This window comes from Anthonomus grandis, chromosome 3, assembly GCF_022605725.1.
Source record: "Anthonomus grandis grandis chromosome 3, icAntGran1.3, whole genome shotgun sequence".
Lineage (NCBI taxonomy): Eukaryota > Metazoa > Arthropoda > Insecta > Coleoptera > Curculionidae > Anthonomus > Anthonomus grandis.
The window spans coordinates 37,698,389-37,718,265 of NC_065548.1; positions in this window are offsets into that span (position 1 = coordinate 37,698,389).

Consider the following 19,877-nt stretch of genomic DNA (forward strand, 5'->3'; position numbering starts at 1 on the left):
ATAACGAACATTCTTGGAAAAATCGGGATTTTGACCAAACTTAATTTTTTCTAGAGGTTATGAAGGGGTGGCAACTATCTAAACTTATGTTAGTGTATACTCAAAGGTATCCTTAATATCACTATTAAAACGAAACTCATGCACTCCGATTTTCATACAAGTAAGAGGGCACTAAATAACGAACATTCTTGAAAAAATCGGGATTTTGACCAAACTTAATTTTTTCTAGAGGTTATGAAGGGGTGGCAACTATCTAAACTTATGTTAGTGTATACTCAAAAGTATCCTTAATATCACTATTAAAACAAAACTCATGCACTCCGATTTGCATAAAAGTAAGAGGGCACTAAAGAACGAACATTCTTGAAAAAATCGGGATTTTGACCAAACTTAATTTTTTCTAGAGGTTATGAAGGGGTGGCAACTATCTAAACTTATGTTAGTGTATAATTAAAAGTATCCTTAATATCACTATTAAAACAAAACTCATGCACTCCGATTTGCATAAAAATAAGAGGGCACTAAATAACGAACATTCTTGAAAAAATCGGGATTTTGACCAAACTTAATTTTTTCTAGAGGTTATGAAGGGGTGGCAACTATCTAAACTTATGTTAGTGTATAATTAAAAGTATCCTTAATATCACTATTAAAACAAAACTCATGCACTCCGATTTGCATAAAAGAAAGAGGGCACTAAATAACGAACATTTTTGAAAATATCGGGATTTTGACCAAACTTAATTTTTTCTAGAGGTTATGAAGGGGTGGCAACTATCTAAACTTATGTAAGTGTATACTCAAAGGTATCCTTAATATCACTATTAAAACGAAACTCATGCACTCCGATTTGCATAAAAGTAAGAGGGCACTAAATAACGAACATTCTTGAAAAAATCGGGATTTTGACCAAACTTAATTTTTTCTAGAGGTTATGAAGGGGTGGCAACTATCTAAACTTATGTTAGTGTATAATTAAAAGTATCCTTAATATCACTATTAAAACAAAACTCATGCACTCCGATTTGCATAAAAATAAGAGGGCACTAAATAACGAACATTCTTGAAAAAATCGGGATTTTGACCAAACTTAATTTTTTCTAGAGGTTATGAAGGGGTGGCAACTATCTAAACTTATGTTAGTGTATAATTAAAAGTATCCTTAATATCACTATTAAAACAAAACTCATGCACTCCGATTTGCATACAAGTAAGAGGGCACTAAATAACGAACATTCTTGAAAAAATCGGGATTTTGACCAAACTTAATTTTTTCTAGAGGTTATGAAGGGGTGGCAACTATCTAAACTTATGTTAGTGTATACTCAAAAGTATCCTTAATATCACTATTAAAACAAAACTCATGCACTCCGATTTGCATAAAAGTAAGAGAGCACTAAATAACGAACATTCTTGAAAAAATCGGGATTTTGACCAAACTTAATTTTTTTTACAGGTTATGAAGGGGTGGCAACTATCTAAACTTATGATAGTGTATAGTCAAAAGTATCCTTAATATCACTATTAAAACAAAACTCATACATTCCGATTTGCATAAAAGTAAGAGAGCATTAAATAACGAACATTCTTGAAAAAATCGGGATTTTGACCAAATTTAATTTTTTCTAAAGGTTACGAAGGGGTGGCATCTATCTAAACTTATGTTAGTGTATACCTAAGAGTGTCCCAAAAATCCCTTATATAACAAAACTCATGCACTCTGATTTGCATAAAAATAGGAGGGCACCAAGTATACAAAATCTGGAAAAAAAATTTGGATTCCATTCAAATTTTATTTTTATTTATGAGATAGAATTTAAATTTATATATATTTAAAAGTATTAAAATATAAGAACTCATTCACCATAAAATATCAGAAATTATGAAAATGAAATAACTAATATTAAACAAAAAAAAATATTATTTTTCCTCATATACGCTTGTTTTTTAAGATTAAATTTATTTTTTAATGCATAATAAAGATAAAAATTAGTACTATTACGTAATTTTATACAGATGATGTTCATTTCCTTAGATTTTTAAAAATATCCGGCCTGACACAAATAGTAGGCCGGTCACGCGGAGCGGTAACTTTATGGCTGGCATTTTATGGATAACTTCACACAAACAATTGCCAAAGCCAATGAGACTTGGCGTCATCACCGAACATAAACTAGAATAGAAGGATCACTCTAAGCGCCGCCCAAAATGTTGCCTTTCTCACTCGCTTTCTGATGCTACTCTTTTTTGCTGCCCCGTGGCGACTGCGTTATACAGGGGCGTCTTCAATATTAGAACTATAATAGCGTTGTGCGGAAATTTTGTACTTTAAAAATGCCGGCGATATGTTGCGTAGATGGCTGCAGGAGTAAAAGGGGATATACATTTAAAAAAAAATAAAAATGGATTAGTTTACAGAAAAAAATACACGCTTTTCTTCAGTATTTCTTAAATATCTCGGAAACTTGAGATCCTACAAAAAAATTCAAAAAGTGTCAGCGATTTAGAGTACATATTTTTTTTAAATCGTGATTTTAATCTAAAAAAATGCTAAATTTTTGGTAATATTCTGTTATTAGTGGTGATTTTTAATAGTGAAAGCTATCCGATTTATTATTAGTTGCATTGCAATCATTTGAATGATATAAATTTTAGCCACTTATACCGTCTAACCATACTTAAAACTGCATTTTTTTCGTCATTAAGGGTGGTTTTTAAGGGTTTAAGATTCAAAATATTGATGTGTACTATAATCCCCAATGTAAAACTATATTTATTTTGCATATTTATATGAATTCTAGGTTGTAAAACACCTATTTTCGTTTTATTTGAATTTTAGTGGTTTGTTCTTTCATCCCCTATTTAAAAAGCAAATAATTAGGCATTTAATAAGTTTTTTTAATTTAACTGCCTTTTTATATTTCACTGTTACCGAGTTCCATATGCTGAGTGTTGTTATCACATTATTATGTAAATTTTATTAAATATTTAAAAAATGGGTATATTAACGAAGTTATTATTAATTAAGTGTATGTAATATTAGGTAGGTAGTTTCTTGGTCAGTTAAGAAAAGAGAATGAAAGGAACGTAAAGCTAAGATTTAATTGTGTAAATTTTAATAAACTTAATTTTAAAGCTATCTACCAAGTGTTTTTCTTACAGTTATTTGTTCAAAAGAGATACTTAATAATATTCTTTCAATTTCATTTTAACAATAATACAAAGTGCCTTTAATTTCAAAAAATTCCATATATTACACGCTGCCCGCCGCGATGTACGAAAATATTCCTTATTAAAAATGTTTCAAACACCCCCCGTATCGTAAAGGATTGCCGTCGAAACTAAATAATGATTTACGACCGCGTAAAAAAAGTCGGCACTGTTTAGAAGTCCCTACTTCAAACGGCCGCAAGAGAGTGAACCTACTGTCTTGTTCTTTATACTGTGGCGTCATTGACCACTCGCATGGCGTGGTGCCTAAGGAAGCGGGAGGTAATCTTATGAGCTTAAATATCTCAGCTGACAAGTGTTGTTTTGTTATACGTGTGTTGTTGGGTATTTAAATACCAAATCTCTCTGACGTTATCGTTACATTTCTAATGAGTAATGCCTTTTGGGACACCCGGTATACTAGATTTTAAGCAGAATTAAAATCCTGTACATTTACGCTTTGACGCAATAAACCCTAATTTGTCATAACACTATTACCAAACAAAATAAATAAACTTTTGTCATTGTGCTAGATTGGTCAGTGTTTATATTTAAAACTTAAATTAAATCGACGTAAAATTTATTAATTTTTGTCCTGTTTTAAATATTTTATGTCAAAAAATAGTTGCTAAAAATAATAATGCAAAGAACTTTTTGCTCCAATGCAAAAAGTAGATCTTCGTGGAAAAGTACCGCATTTGGATATGCAACTTTCCATCTCACTCAAGACATTTTATGGCCCGATGCTCCAGGAGCATAGCCAATGTTTTCTACCGAGAAATTTATGTTTATACTTGTTTTGTGTATGGGCTTTTCCACACACGGTATTTTGGGTTGTGAATTTTTTTTTATAAAACACCAATTTTTTGGTAAATAAGTGTAATTAGAAAAATGAAATAAAGCACTGCACTAACCGTACAATTCTGTTAAAAATTGTATAGAATATACAAATAAAAATTTTACAAAGTAAAATTCTGATTCTAACCGCATCTTGTATTATGAACTGTTTAGTGACCTGTTGGCCTGAAGTTAAAAGAGAATGTAATAAAAAAAATATAGATGGAGTGGAGAATGTGGCTGTGTAAAATATTTACATAATGAAACGTTGCATTTTTGATTATAGGAGGATCTTTGTACTATTTGTCGGCTTTAGTAAGGAAATTGAATAAGCGGTTTTAAGAAATTAAAATCTAATAACTCTGTTTATAAAGCTAAAATAATGATAAAACAACCTTAGTACAAAAAACCAACTAACAAATAATAATGTTAAAAAAAAATCTGTAAAAAGTAAATTGAAATAATGTACAGGGTGGCCAAATAAGAATGCGAGGTACTGTATCTGGGAAACTATTCATCGTAGAAGCTTGCGATAAAAAAATTTATTACTAAAATAGCCAAGAGAATGACCTGGAAAATATTTTCAAGTTTCTAAAATGGCCGCTAGGGGGCGCAACTGCAATCTTGAATCTAGAAAACTGATGTTTCTGTAAATTTTGCTGAATTAACCTAACAAAAAAATAGCTGATTATTAAAGTAGAGACTAATCCGAACCTTTTTTATTTGAACAGTTTTGCTGTATCTCTAAAAATAAAGTGGTGGGGGGTGTTCAAAAGTTGGCTTAAAACACACCCTGTATACTAAAAACGCCTTAGCCGATTTTATCAAACTTGGGCTAGTTGAAAAGAGCTATTATTAAGCTACGAATATTATTATATTTCATGTTTTTTTAGTTTTACCCATCGCCTCTAGAGGGCTTTTTTCGGCTTTCTGACACAAATGACTTATTTTCTCAAAAAACTTAAATGCAATGGTATACATTTTTTTATACAAAAAAATAGCTTAATGACGCCTAAATATGTTTGCGAAAACTGCATCTTAATATCTTCATCCTAACCTAAAATTTAGGCCAAAGAAAATTTTATATGGAAATCCCTTAATATTTATAAAAACTACAAAATAATTTATTTCGAATTTCTTTTATAATGTAAGTTGTGGCCCTATAAAGGACCGATTTTAAAAAGAAAGGGTTTTAATGCCCCCGTAAATGCTCGAAATGCTGACCATCACGCTCTATGCATTGCTGAAGCCTCTCATGGGTAGATAGAACTGCAGCTTCAATTTCGGCTCTCGGTATGGTATGTATTGCATTACGAATGCGGTTTTTCATATCTTCTCTAGTCGTAGGCTGAGTCTGAAATACAATGTCCTTTAACCGCCCCCATAAATAGAAATCAAGACAGTTAAGTCTGGGGATCGCGGAGGCCATGGAAACAGGCTTCCTCTTCCAATCCACCGCTGTTGAAAAATGTTATTAATATGCTCTCGCACATTCCTAGCAAAATGTGCTAGACAACCATCCAACTGCAAAAACAAATTTTTCCGGACTTCCAGTGGCACAGTGTTCCAGCAACAACGGTAATTGATTTACCAAAAAGTCGAAAAAAACGTTGCCATTTAGAGATTGCTCAAAAAAATATGGTCCAATAATGTTGCCTCCAAGTATACCACACCACACATTTAAACTCCAGCGCCCTTGGTGCTGAACTTCACGCAACCAATGCGGATTTTCTGCAGACCAATAATGCATGTTATGCAGGTTGACTCTACCGTCACTATTAAATGTGGCTTCATCGGTCCAAAGAATTTTAAATAAAAAATCTCTGTCCTCGCGTATCATGCCTAATATCCAATGGCAATAGTCCAACCTACGGTCAAAGTCTGCTTCTTCCAATGCCTGATGTAAATTAACATGATATGGGTGCATTCTATAAATATATTTAAAAAAAAGCTGAACTTAAATAAATCCATATATGGCGATGGCTATTAGAATTTACCTATTGTCCTTCAAAATATTTTGAATCGTTGTTCTTGATATGCCTAATTCAAGGGATAATGCTCTTGTGCTAACATGAGGATTTCCTTCAATATATCCCAGTAAGCTGTTAATATTGTCCACATTTCTTCTAATTCTTGGCCGTTGAAACCTAGGCCGAAAACTACCATTGGCTCGTAAGTTCGCCACTAATCGGGGAAAAAATCTAATATCGGAAGGACTTCGATTTGGATATCGAGCAGCATAAACTCTTTTTGCTACTGCAGCATTTTGAAGACATTCAAAATAAACCGCAAGAATATCAACAGCTTCATCGTTCGTAAAACGCATTTTGCAAAAACAAAAAATGCTCAAGTAACGTAAAACTTTTGACAACTTACTATTGACAATTTGAGGAATGTTTATAATTTGAGTAGACATTTGTTTTGTTGCATTCCATGGCCTGCTTTCTAATAATTATTTTTTTCGTATTATATCCATAGTGAATATATAACATAAAATAGGTCTGATTTTTGATATAAGCATTATTAATACTTACCTTTTAGTGATATTAGGTAATATTTTCAAAAATGGTAAATTTTGTTTTCAAAAGTAGTGAATTTTAAAAAATTCCAAAATATTTAGTATAAAAAAATTAAAATTTAAGGGTATAAAATATTCTTTGGCCTATATTTTAGGTTAGGAACAAGATATCGAGTTGCGGTTTTCGCAAGATTATTTAGACATCATTTAGCTATTTTTCTATGAAAAAAAATCATATCAACACATTTAAGTTTTTTGAGAAAATTAGTCATTTGTGTCAGAAAGCCGAAAAAAGCCCTCTAGCGGCGAGATGTAAAACTAAAAAAACATGAAATATAATAATATTCGTAGCTTAATAATAGCTCTTTTCAACTAGCCCAAGTTTGATAAAATCGGCTAAGGCGTTTTTAGTATACAGGGTGTGTTTTAAGCCAACTTTTGAACACCCCCACCACTTTATTTTTAGAGATACAGCAAAACTATTCAAATAAAAAAGGTTCGGATTAGTCTCTACTTTAATAATCAGCTATTTTTTTGTTAGGTTAATTCAGCAAAATTTACAGAAACATCAGTTTTCTAGATTCAAGATTGCAGTTGCGCCCCCTAGCGGCCATTTTAGAATCTTATAAACTAAAAAATAAAAAGAATTAATGCTAAAATATTAATCTTAAAATTAAGTATAAGAACTTATTATACCACTACTTATGGTCTATGGGTAAAGCACAAATCTTAGTAATAGCACGTTTCAAAATACCGTTGTTTGTATATACGAATGTTCACTACACGCACTATATTATCTTTACCGGGAAAACACTCTACTACACGACCTAGCTTCCAAAATAATGGAGCTGTGTTATCGTCCTTTATTAATACTAGTGTCCCTACTTTAATACTAGGAAATTGAGTGCCCCATTTGGACCTTTCCTGCAAAGTATTTAGGTAACTAAGAGACCATCGACGCCAAAAATGTTGTACTTGTTGTTGAATACCCTGATAGATCGATAGTCTATTATCTGGTATATTTATTATATCCGTTTGCGGTAATGCTGTTAATTTTTGCCCAATTAAGAAATGCCCAGGTGTTAAAGCCGCTAGATCATTGGGATCACTAGAAAGAGGTACCAATGGTCTTGAATTTAATATGGCTTCAATTTGAATAAAGACAGTTAAAAGCGATTCATAAGTTAAGTGTGCGTTTCCTACAATTCTCTTTAGATGAAATTTAGCTGACTTGACACATGCCTTCCATAGCTCTCCAAAATTAGGACCATATGGTGGTGAAAAATGCCAAGTTATTTGATTGATTTCTAGAAATTCTTTAAAATTTGATCCTTGTATTAATTTTTTAATAGTGTCTTTTAATTCACGCTCAGCACCAACAAAGTTAGTACCATTGTCTGTATAAATATTAAAACAAATGCCTCTTCGAGAAATAAACCTTTTTAAGCAATTGAGGAATGACTCTGATGATAAATCAGCTGACAGTTCGAAGTGTGTGGCCTTTGTTGCAAAACATACAAAAATACAAAGGTAACATTTGACCGTAATTCTGTTTTTGGTTTTACCATCTTTTACAAGGAAAGGACCAGCAAAATCAATGCCTGTAGAAAAAAAAGGTCTTTGAGGAATAACCCGATCCTTAGGTAATTCGCCCATTTGATTGCATGCAGGTATTGGATTGGCACGAAAGCAAAAAATGCATTGACGAAGAATTTTTTGCACGACATGACGACCATTAATAAGCCAAAAATTTGATCTTATAGCTGACAAAGTTGTTTGAGCACCAGCATGTAAATGCCTCTGATGTTCATATCGTATAATTAAAGTTGTGAAATGACAGTCACTAGAAATTAAGATAGGATGTTTACCATTAAAATCTAAATTTGAAAACTTCAATCGACCTCCAACTCTCGACAAGCCATTAGAATCGATAAAACGATTTAAGCGCAAAATTTTACTTTTCCCTTTTAAAGGTAAAGATGCTTTAAGACATTTGAGTTCATCAGCAAAATAATGATTTTGAATTAATTTACATAAGGTAATAGTAGCATTTATTAGTTCTTGCTTAGATAGACGACTATAGTAACGTAAACCCTTTGATTTGGTTTTTGAATTATAAATAAATCTTAAACAAAAAGAAATGACCCTTTGAAGCCTTGTATAAGATGAATAATTATTAATAAAAGTGATGTTACTTTCAAATATACAAATTTCAATACTACTGGATATCATATTAGCAGGATTTTGTTGGGTTGATACATGACGCCATTGGGAAAGAGTACTGGACTGCTGTATTTCTGATATTCTGTTAGCGACAAAATTATTTAATTGACTGGGTTCTAAAGCTAACCATGATAAAACTAAACTAGAATCAGTCCAAAAATAAGAATGATTTATTTTGACATGTTGTATAGCATTTAATACCTTTGAAGATAGCCTTATGAGTAGCAAAGCACCACATAATTCTAAGCGTGGTAAGGACAAAGTTTTTAATGGTGCAATTCTAGATTTAGCACAAATAAGTCGCACTACTACATCCCCAGAATTGTTGCATGATTTAAGGTAGCAACAAGCTCCGTAAGCCTTTTGCGAAGCATCACTAAAACCGTGAAATTCCACTGAATTATAATTTAGACAAAAGATTTGCCTAGGAATTTTAATCTGATTTATTAAACCAATTTGCTCACAAAAGCTGATCCAGGTTTGATGTAGATCCATTGGAACACTTTCATCCCAATTAAGGCCTAATTGCCATAAAGACTGAATAATAATTTTAGTCCTTACAATGCAAGGACCAACAAGACCGATAGGATCGAAAATTTGTGAGGTACTTGCCAAAATGGATCTTTTAGTTACTGGATTAATATTAGAAAGACAGATCGTATACTGAAAAACATCATCTTTGGAATTCCACGTAATTCCTAAAGTTTTTGTTGTGTCATTTTCTGTAAGAATCTTTGCTTCTAATGGGGAATTTGAAAAGTTATTAAGAAGGGTATTATCACAGGCAAACCATTTTCTAAGATTGAAACCTGCAGATTTTAAAATTTCGTCAACTTCCTTGATGAGAACTTTTCCTTCTTGAATTGTGTTCGAACCACAGAGCCAATCATCGACGTAAAATGATTTTAAAATTTTGTCAGATGCTACAGGAAATTTAGCTTTATTCTCGATAGCTAGCTGTCTTAGACAACGAATAGCTAAATGAGCTGCACTAGCTGTGCCATAAGTAACCGTATTTAGCTGATACTCAGCTAACTTATGAGAAGGATCAAAACGCAAAATTATTTTTTGAAAGCATCGATGATTTTCCTGAACTAAAATTGATCGGTATATTTTTTCTATGTCCGCTGTTAACCCATACCTGTAAGTTCGAAAACGAATTATAATATCAATTAAATCATCCTGAATCTTAGCACCCACTTTCAAGGTGTCGTTAAGAGCTAAACCACTAGTTGATTTCGCTGATCCATCAAACACCACTCGAAGCTTAGTAGTAGTGCTCGATTCCTTGAGAACAGCATGGTGTGGAAGATAAAATCCTGTGTTTATATGAGTTGATTGATGAGAAACCTTGGTCATGTGATTAAGTTCAAGATATTCCTTCATGAATGCATGATATTGTAATTTGAGATCAGGACTATTGCTAAGTTTTTTATCAATGTTATAAAATCTTTTTAGGGCAATGTCATATGAATCCCCCAAATTTGCGAGGTTTTGTTTAAAAGGTAAACTAACGACAAATTTTCCCAAATTATTTTTATAGGTAGTTTCAACAAAATAGGTTTCACATTCTTGCTCTTCCTTAAACAAAAAATGTCTTGGCTGACACTCCTCAATTTTCCAAAAAGCTTCTAATTGATTTTACAAATCAGATGTGTTAGATATAAATAAATTGCACACGGAGGAAAAATTTTCCAGAAAATTAAGTAATATGGGCCCTGAAACAATCCACCCTAATTTGGTTTTTTGCATAATAGAGCTGGAATTCTGTAATTTGATTTGCCCAACACTCAATAAATTCTAAAAAATTGAAGCACCTATCAATAAGTCAATAGGTCCATTTTGATTAAAATTTTTATCGGCAAGAACAATGTTTTAAGCAATTTGAATGTTTGACATACTAACTGACACATCGGGTAAATTCTTTGTGATTTTGTCTGTGACTAGACATTCAACATTTTCTAATGAAAATGAATTGATTGATTTGATTGAATTTATGAAATAAGCTCCTTGTAATAAAATTTAATTGAGAGCCACTGTCAAGCAAAGCTCGATAAAAGTGATCATTACCGTATTTATCTTGAATTAAAATACAACCTGTAGGAAGTAAGATGCATTGGGATTGAGTTTTGGATGATAAAGATGTATTAATGACAGATAAAACTTGGGAATCATGGTTTTGTGATTCAATAGCGGACTCTCGAGGCATATTGGACTCTGAAACGACTTGAATATTATTAGGATTTTGTTTATGTCCTATAAATGGTTTTGGGAAATGCAACAAAGTATTATGTTTCAAAGAACATTTTTTACATGTTGCAGTACTGCGGCACTCCTTACCAGAGTGACCTGGTTTCAGACAATTTGTGCAAGCTTTAAGTGCACGAATCCTGCCTAACCTATCTTGGATGCTGAGTTTTAAAAAGTCACCACATGAAAAAATAAAGTGATCTTTTTAACAGTTTAAACAAGTTGAGGAAGCTATTGAATGATTTGAACTGCAGTTTTGAGGCTTGAATTCCGATTTATGTGAGGTTGAGGAAGATGCAATATTTTCTAGTATTTGACAACGCTTATTTAAAAATAAAAATAAATCATCCGTAGTAGGCGTGTCTGTATTAATTTTTAAAGAAATATCTTCCCACTCACGTCTAGTAGAAGGGTCTAATTTGATTTTATATGAAATATGATAAAACAGTTTCATTGATCAACAGGTAAGCCTAATGACTTAAGAGCTCTAAAATGTTGATTTGCATTATCAAGAAGACCTCTGAGTAAAATATGAGATTCTTTATTAATTGGCTGAATTTCAAAAAGTGATTTCATATGGGCTTGAATTATGACCCGTTTGTTTTCATACCTCTTGCATAAAATATCCCAAGCAACATAATAATTAGACTCAATAACCTCCAATGAGAGAAGTTTGGCAGCATCGCCTTTTAACCATATTTAAGGTACCAGAATTTTTCAATATTGCTTAGTGATGCACTATTGTGTATCAAAGATTTATAAGTATCTGAAAATTGTCGCCAAAGCTCATAGGAACCATAAAATTCTGGTAGTTTAATTTTGGGTAGGTTTGAATGGTATTGCAATGATGCGTTTTGGAAATTTTGCGCAATCGACTCTGCGATCTGGGATTCCTGATGTGCTTGATGAATATCTCTGAGATGTTTATCAATGATAGTTTTAGCCAAACCTGAAGATTCAAAGAATTCATCCTCAAAGTCAATCCTAAATTGTGAGTGATCCTTAGAATAAAATAATTCCAGATCACCCTGAACTGATACAAATTCAGGCCATAATGGTTGTAGCCGTTCTAACCTGACCTGTAATTGGCCAATTTGATTTCGATCAGAAAATGTATTTACAAAATTTGTAAATCTTGAAAGAGCATCAAAAATTCTATTTCGTGTTATAGAGAGAACTCTAATTTTAACGTTTAAGTCCTCTGATGACGATGATTGTGTTTCAGGCATTTTGTTGAAAATAAATTAATTCAACGTTAATTAAAAGAAAAAAAAATAAATTTGTTTGAATGCGAAAATAAAACCCAATTAATTATGCTTCTGTGTAAAAAAAAATAATTAAAGTGTAAATAAACTAAAGATTGTAACACTATCCAACAACAAGTACTACTCAAAAATAATGTGCTACTCGAAGCTAACCGAAGAATCGTCAAGTAGTCCCGTAGCGAAGTGAAGTACCTAATGTTGTTAAATTAGTCTGCCTCTGGAGCGGCTAAAAACCCGGAGATTCACTGTGTTTCGTTCTCTCTTCTTTTATTACTTTTTGCTAATTTTACTTATTTTTAGTTAACATAAGTTTTCTTTAAAGTTTAAGATATTTAATAATTAGTTCGGTAATACTTTGTTTATTTTGGTTTATTTACCTTGATTTTGCATATAAAAGTTCACCCGGTATAACACACGCGTTTCTTAGTAAATTGTTAATATTTAAACTCGACCTATCTTACATTTCCTTACTCTCTTACTCCACTGTTCCTTCCATAAAGCCTTGCTCTTTTATCCTACTTTACCTTATGGTCCCCTCGGGGCGAGAGGAGTAAGCTATTTGACCGAGGTCATCCGCCAAAATACGGAACAGGTGTGCGATACCGGAAAGCAGTAGTACTACGGCAATTATTGAATCGGTACCTAAATCTCATGCGAGATAATACCGAAGTACATCACGTCTTCGTCGATTTAATGAAAGCTGATTGGGGTGTTCCTTATATCAACATCCTTTACTTCATTTATTACTAGGGTAAGTCGAGTCATTCTTTTTCCTTTTACGTTAAACTGTGTCTCTTCTTATTTTGTTTCTATTTTATTTCGCTCATTACATAATCACTAAGGGTGTGCGTTGAAAACAGAGGGATCACCTTATTTCAGTGTGACTGGAGCAGCGTCCCTATTTCTTTACAGTCTGGCCTTGATAACTTGATAAATAATTAAGATCGAAATAACCTTGATTTAAGTAATTAAACATATATTATAAACAGGCCCGAAACATTTGGTCCTTCGAGCCGGATTCTGCAAAAGCACAACTGATTTGGGGAGATTTTTTTGTGAAAGATTCACATTTTTGGTGATTTTTTACTTTTATATGCAAAATTTATGATTGCGATTTTAGGTTGAAATTGCTTACTCATTTTACTACTTAATTCATCTTTCTACTATACTTACTGCTACTTTACTATATTTACTTATTACTACTTACTTTGCTACTAATTTTAGTCAATTGCTGACTTATTTAGTCAATTTAATTTACTGCTATTGCCGAAATAATATTTAATAGATCTTGCTTTTTTTTTGTATTTTTTATTTTAAAGTTTAATCGAGTGGATTTTACCTAATTTATTACTTTGTTGAAATGGCTCCGATTAATTCAGATACAAAAATTGCCAGAGCCAAAGCTCTTAGACAAACCTCTTTAAATCAATTAAATCATATACATCAAATTGCTCTGGAAGCTAAGGCTGACGCTTCATTCCAAAATCAATTTAAAGTTAGTTTTCGTAATATAAAAAAAATCAATAAAGATTTTGAAAGGCACCACAATTCTCTTCTAGCCTTGATAGCTGAAGACGAACGTCAATTATCTATTGAAAATCAGATTCAAACTAATTTTTTTGTAAAATCTCAAGAGGTTGAAACTATGTTTTTCGACATTTTTGAAGCCCCATTAGAAGACTCGATGTCACCTTTTAATAGCACTTTTGCTCCTGCTGCTATAACTAATATTGCGTCAGATCATTCATTAATTCCTAAAATGAAATTACCTACCTTTTCCGGAGATATATCAGGTTTTCCTACTTTTCAACAAAGTTTTAATACTATGGTACATAATAATAGAGCCATATCTACTATCGAGAAATTTAATTTACTTCTCTCTTGTCTAAGCGGCCCACCACATGATTTAATTTCAGATATACCTATACTTCATGAAAATTATCTTAATGCCTACACTACTATAATAGAGCGATATCAAAATCCTCGATTAAGAGCTTATAACCACTGGAAGGCTATTGAAAACTCTCCTAAAGTTACCACAGAAAATGCAGAAACTCTGCGTAATCTGGTTGATACATTTACTAAACATATAGCTGCATTAAAGGTTATGAAATTGCCAACTAATGAGTGGGATTTCATTTTGTGTTATATGATGCTTGATAGATTGGATTCTAACACTAGACGTGCATATGAGCAGTCTCAGGGCACTAATGAAATTCCCAAGTATGAGTCGGTTAAAACTTTTGTCTTAAAACAATGTACAGCACTAGAATGTGCTACTAATGCTTTCTCTTCTGTTCCTGCTAGAAAGGGATTACCAAATAATTTGCCTGCTACCAAATCTAATTTTTCGAATAACCCTCGTAATGTAAATACCAATACCAGAAATAAAACATTTCATGTGCATAGTCAGTCTTCACCTACTTGTTTTTTATGCAAAGGCAAGCATATTATTTATCAATGTTCGACATTTTTAAGTAAAATTCCTGGTGAACGATATGATATTATTAAGAAGCAGCGTGCTTGCATAAATTGCTTAGCAACCGCGCACACTGTGACACAGTGTACTTCTAAAAAACGGTGTCGCTATTGTAACCATGGTCATCACAGTCTCTTACATTTTCAAGATAATAATCAAATTGAAGAAAATCAAATACCTTCTACTTCTGACATCCTTGCCTCTACGTCCTCAGATTCACAGGTCAGTAAAGTCGGGATGATGATTAATAATCAAGAAATTTTACTGGGTACAGTAATAGTAAAAATAAAAGATATTTTCCAAAATTGGCAATCTTTCAGAGCTATTCTAGACACTGGTGCTCAAAATACTTTTATTTCTAAAGCATGCGTTAACAAACTTGGTTTACATACATTTAATATTGCTATGACTCTCGAGGGGCTAGATAAAATGTGTACCTCTGCGAAATCAGGAGTCTTCCTTACTATTGGATCTCATTGTAATTCTATTGAAACTTTCGACGTAAATGCTATTATCATGGATAAAATCTGCGATCAAATCCCTACTACCACTATTTCTTTGACTAAATGTCCTCAAATAGGAAATCTTACTCTTTCTGATCCAGATTTTAATAAGCCCGGACCAATTCATTTACTCTTAGGTAACGACGTTGTTCCTTATATTTTGCGAGATGGTAAAATTTGCATGGGTTTCGATAATCCTGTTTGTTTAAATACGTTGTTTGGTTGGACAATTGTTGGGAAAACTTCTAATAATTCTCCAATTTTGCAGAAGCAAAAAACATTTTTTACAAAAACATCTGGTTCTAATCTTGATTTAACTATGGAAAAATTCTGGGAAGTTGAAAAGGTTCCAGAAGTTGTCTGTATTAGCCCGGAGGAAGAATATTGCCATAAATATTTTGAAGAAACAACTACACTTTCGCCTCAAGGTCGCTATGTAGTTTCGTTGCCATTTCGAGTTGTTTCACCTGATTTTGGAGACACACGAACGATGGCTTTAAAGCGTTTTTATGCGCTCGAACGTCGTTTGCTACAAAATAAACATTTCTACAGTGCATACTCGGAAATAATGCGTGATTATTTAGATTGTGGACATATGAACGCCGTTTCCCAACCTGCAGAATTTACTGAAATTAATAATTTCTTCTACATTCCACATCATGCTATATTTAAGGAATCTTCTACTACGCCTGTAAGAATTGTTTACGATGCTAGTGCATGCGCACCTAACAAGATTTCCTTAAATAAAGCGCTCTATACGGGGCCTAAATTGCAAAAGGATTTAATAGAGATACTATTGAATTTTCGTTTTAGTAAATACGTCTTCACTTGCGACATTAAAGCAATGTATAGGATGATACAAGTAAATCCTTTGGACCGAAAATTCCAAAGAATTTTATGGCGTTTTTCACCGGACCAACCAATCTCGGATTATGAGATTAATGTTGTTGTTTTTGGGGTAACTTGCTCACCCTTTCTTGCAATACGTACCTTGCTAAAATTAGCTAATGATCATTCTGATTTGCCATTAGCTAGTGATTTAATTATTCATTCATCTTATATTGATGATATACATGGGTCCCATGACTCTTTGGACACTTTGCTACTTATGAAAGATCAACTTATTACTCTTTTGATGCGAGCAGGTTTTTTAGTTCGAAAATGGGCTACCAATAACCCTAAAGTATTGGAGGGCATACCAGAAGATCACATTCAGACAGAATCGCTTTCTTTTGACCCTGAAAACCGTAATTTTTTAAAAATCCTTGGCTTAAAATGGAGCCCGGTTTCAGATGCATTTCTTTATCACTTTGATTGCTCTGTAATAGAGCCTCTTACTAAAAGAAAATTACTTTCTGATTTGTGTAAGATTTTTGACCCAATGGGTTAATTAACCCCCCTTACTACCTTTGCAAAACTATTGATTCAACATTTGTGGCAGCTAAAACTTGCCTGGGATCAAGAAATACCCAAAGAAGTTACCCTCAAATGGATAAAATATAAATCTGAATTAAAATTGCTACATGATTTTAAAATTTTACGTCACATCGATATACAAGACTCTCGTTCAATCCAATTGATAGGATTTTGTGATGCTTCTGAGAAGGCCTATTGTGCCGTACTTTACGTTCGTGTCTTATATAAAAATAATAATATTCAAAACTATTTGCTTTGCGGTAAAAGTAAGGTTGCTCCTTTACAAACTATTGGTATACCTAGACTAGAGTTATTGTCTATGGTACTTCTTACAAAACTAATCCAATTTACTACTCATAGTCTCTCTCAAAGGTATTCTTTTGATCAAATATTTTGCTTTTCTGACAGTACCGTCGCATTACATTGGATCAAAGGTTCTGCTCATTCTTGGAAACAGTTTGTAGCTAATCGTGTTTCATATATACAAAAAAGAATTTCCCCCGATTGTTGGTATCACATCCCCGGCATAAATAATCCTAGTGATTGCGGCACTCGAGGAATGTTCCCATTCGATCTTCTAAATTGCAATTTGTGGTGGAATGGACCAGAATTTTTAAAATACTCGTTCGAAACATTGAATCTTTTTAATGCCTCTCTTCCAGAATGTGACATAGTTTTTTCAGAAGCGAAAAGTAAAACTTTTTTGGCGGTAGAGACAATCTGTATATTTCAATCGTTGCTGGAAAAATTTAACTCTTTAGCTAAAATACAAAGAATTGTTGCTTATGTTGTTCGAATATGTCACCGATTTCAAAAAAAGGAAATTGTGCCATTTGAATATATCACTATTCCTGAATTACAAAATGCTCTACTTTGCCTTACTAAATGTATCCAACTGGAACATTTTGCTGCCGAAATAGCTAAACTGAAAAGTGAAGTTGCATTACCAAAATCTTTGAGAAAATTAAAACCTTTCTTAGATAGTCAGGGATTTCTTAGAGTGGGAGGTCGCATTTGTCATGCTGAGCTAGCATTTGATGTAAAATTTCCCCTGTTGATACCAAGAAAAAGTAAATTCACCGATTTACTTATTAAGCATATACATGTGTCAAATTTACATTGTGGTATACATACTACTCATTACTTGCTTTTACAAAATTTTTGGATTCTTAATGCTCGAAAAGCCATTCATAGCGTACTTTCAAAATGCCTTACTTGCTGGAAAACCAAACCTATTCCTTATCAACCCCCTATGGGCGACTTGCCAAAATACCGCGTGAGCCAACATCGTGTGTTTTCGCATATTGGTATAGATTTTTGTGGTCCGTTTTCTGTAATCATGGGTAAACTTCGTGGTGCAAAGACCACCAAAGCCTACATAGCCTTATTCATATGTTGTGCGGTTAAAGCTGTGCATATTGAACTAGTATCTGAATTGAGTACAGAAGCATTTTTGGCGGCTCTCAGACGATTTATCGCGCGGCGAGGAAAAGTCACTGATATTTACTCGGACAACGGTACAAACTTTGTGGGCGGTTCTAATTATTTGAAAGATATTTTTAAAGATTGTGCTGCGAAGGAAGGTATTGTTTGGCATTTTTTACCTAGTGCAAGTCCTCATTTTGGAGGCATATACGAATCCAATATCAAATCCGTTAAATCGCATTTAACTCGAATCGTCGGTAACCAAATTCTTACCTACGAAGAATTAAATACTTTTGTGGTACAAATAGAAAGTGTGCTTAATTCACGCCCTCTATGTCCTGTTACTACAGATCCTAATGATCTATCTGTACTCACCCCCGGGCATTTCCTGAATATGCAGCCCCCGACTTGTTTACCTGATCCCGACTACACAGAGGTTCCTGCTAATAGATTATCGCGTTGGAATCTTCTATTGCAATTACATTCCCATTTTTGGAAACGATGGAGCCGCGAATATCTCCATACATTGCAACAACGGTCTAAATGGACTCATCCGCTGTCGGGTCCAGTTGATTGTGGTACTTTGGTGCTTATACGAGATGAAAATCGCCGACCATTAGATTGGTTAATGGGACGCATAGAAAAGGTTATTTATGGCAAGGATCAGGTTCCAAGGGTGGCTGTAGTTAAAACTCCTACGGGTTTGCTTAAACGCCCTCTCGTCAAATTATGCCCTTTACCAATATCTTCTTAAAATACCTTTAACTGGGTATTTTCAGGGTTGGGGAGAATGTTTCGTTCTCTCTTCTTTTATTACTTTTTGCTAATTTTACTTATTTTTAGTTAACATAAGTTTTCTTTAAAGTTTAAGATATTTAATAATTAGTTCGGTAATACTTTGTTTATTTTGGTTTATTTACCTTGATTTTGCATATAAAAGTTCACCCGGTATAACACACGCGTTTCTTAGTAAATTGTTAATATTTAAACTCGACCTATCTTACATTTCCTTACTCTCTTACTCCACTGTTCCTTCCATAAAGCCTTGCTCTTTTATCCTACTTTACCTTATGGTCCCCTCGGGGCGAGAGGAGTAAGCTATTTGACCGAGGTCATCCGCCAAAATACGGAACAGGTGTGCGATACCGGAAAGCAGTAGTACTACGGCAATTATTGAATCGGTACCTAAATCTCATGCGAGATAATACCGAAGTACATCACGTCTTCGTCGATTTAATGAAAGCTGATTGGGGTGTTCCTTATATCAACATCCTTTACTTCATTTATTACTAGGGTAAGTCGAGTCATTCTTTTTCCTTTTACGTTAAACTGTGTCTCTTCTTATTTTGTTTCTATTTTATTTCGCTCATTACATAATCACTAAGGGTGTGCGTTGAAAACAGAGGGATCACCTTATTTCAGTGTGACTGGAGCAGCGTCCCTATTTCTTTACAGTCTGGCCTTGATAACTTGATAAATAATTAAGATCGAAATAACCTTGATTTAAGTAATTAAACATATATTATAAACAGGCCCGAAACACACTGCGTCGTCGAAAGCGTGTCTCAATGCCTGCCAATTGGTACCCCAGAGAAGATCGAAATGCTTGAAACCAAAATCAAAAAAATCTCCTTTTTTCGCTTGGGAAAAAGGACGAATTTTCTGGATTCGGATGCTGCTTGTTTCCTTGCGTTCACAATTGTGCATGAAACCTGGCGATGTGTGTTGCGATATATAAAAAATTTACCTTG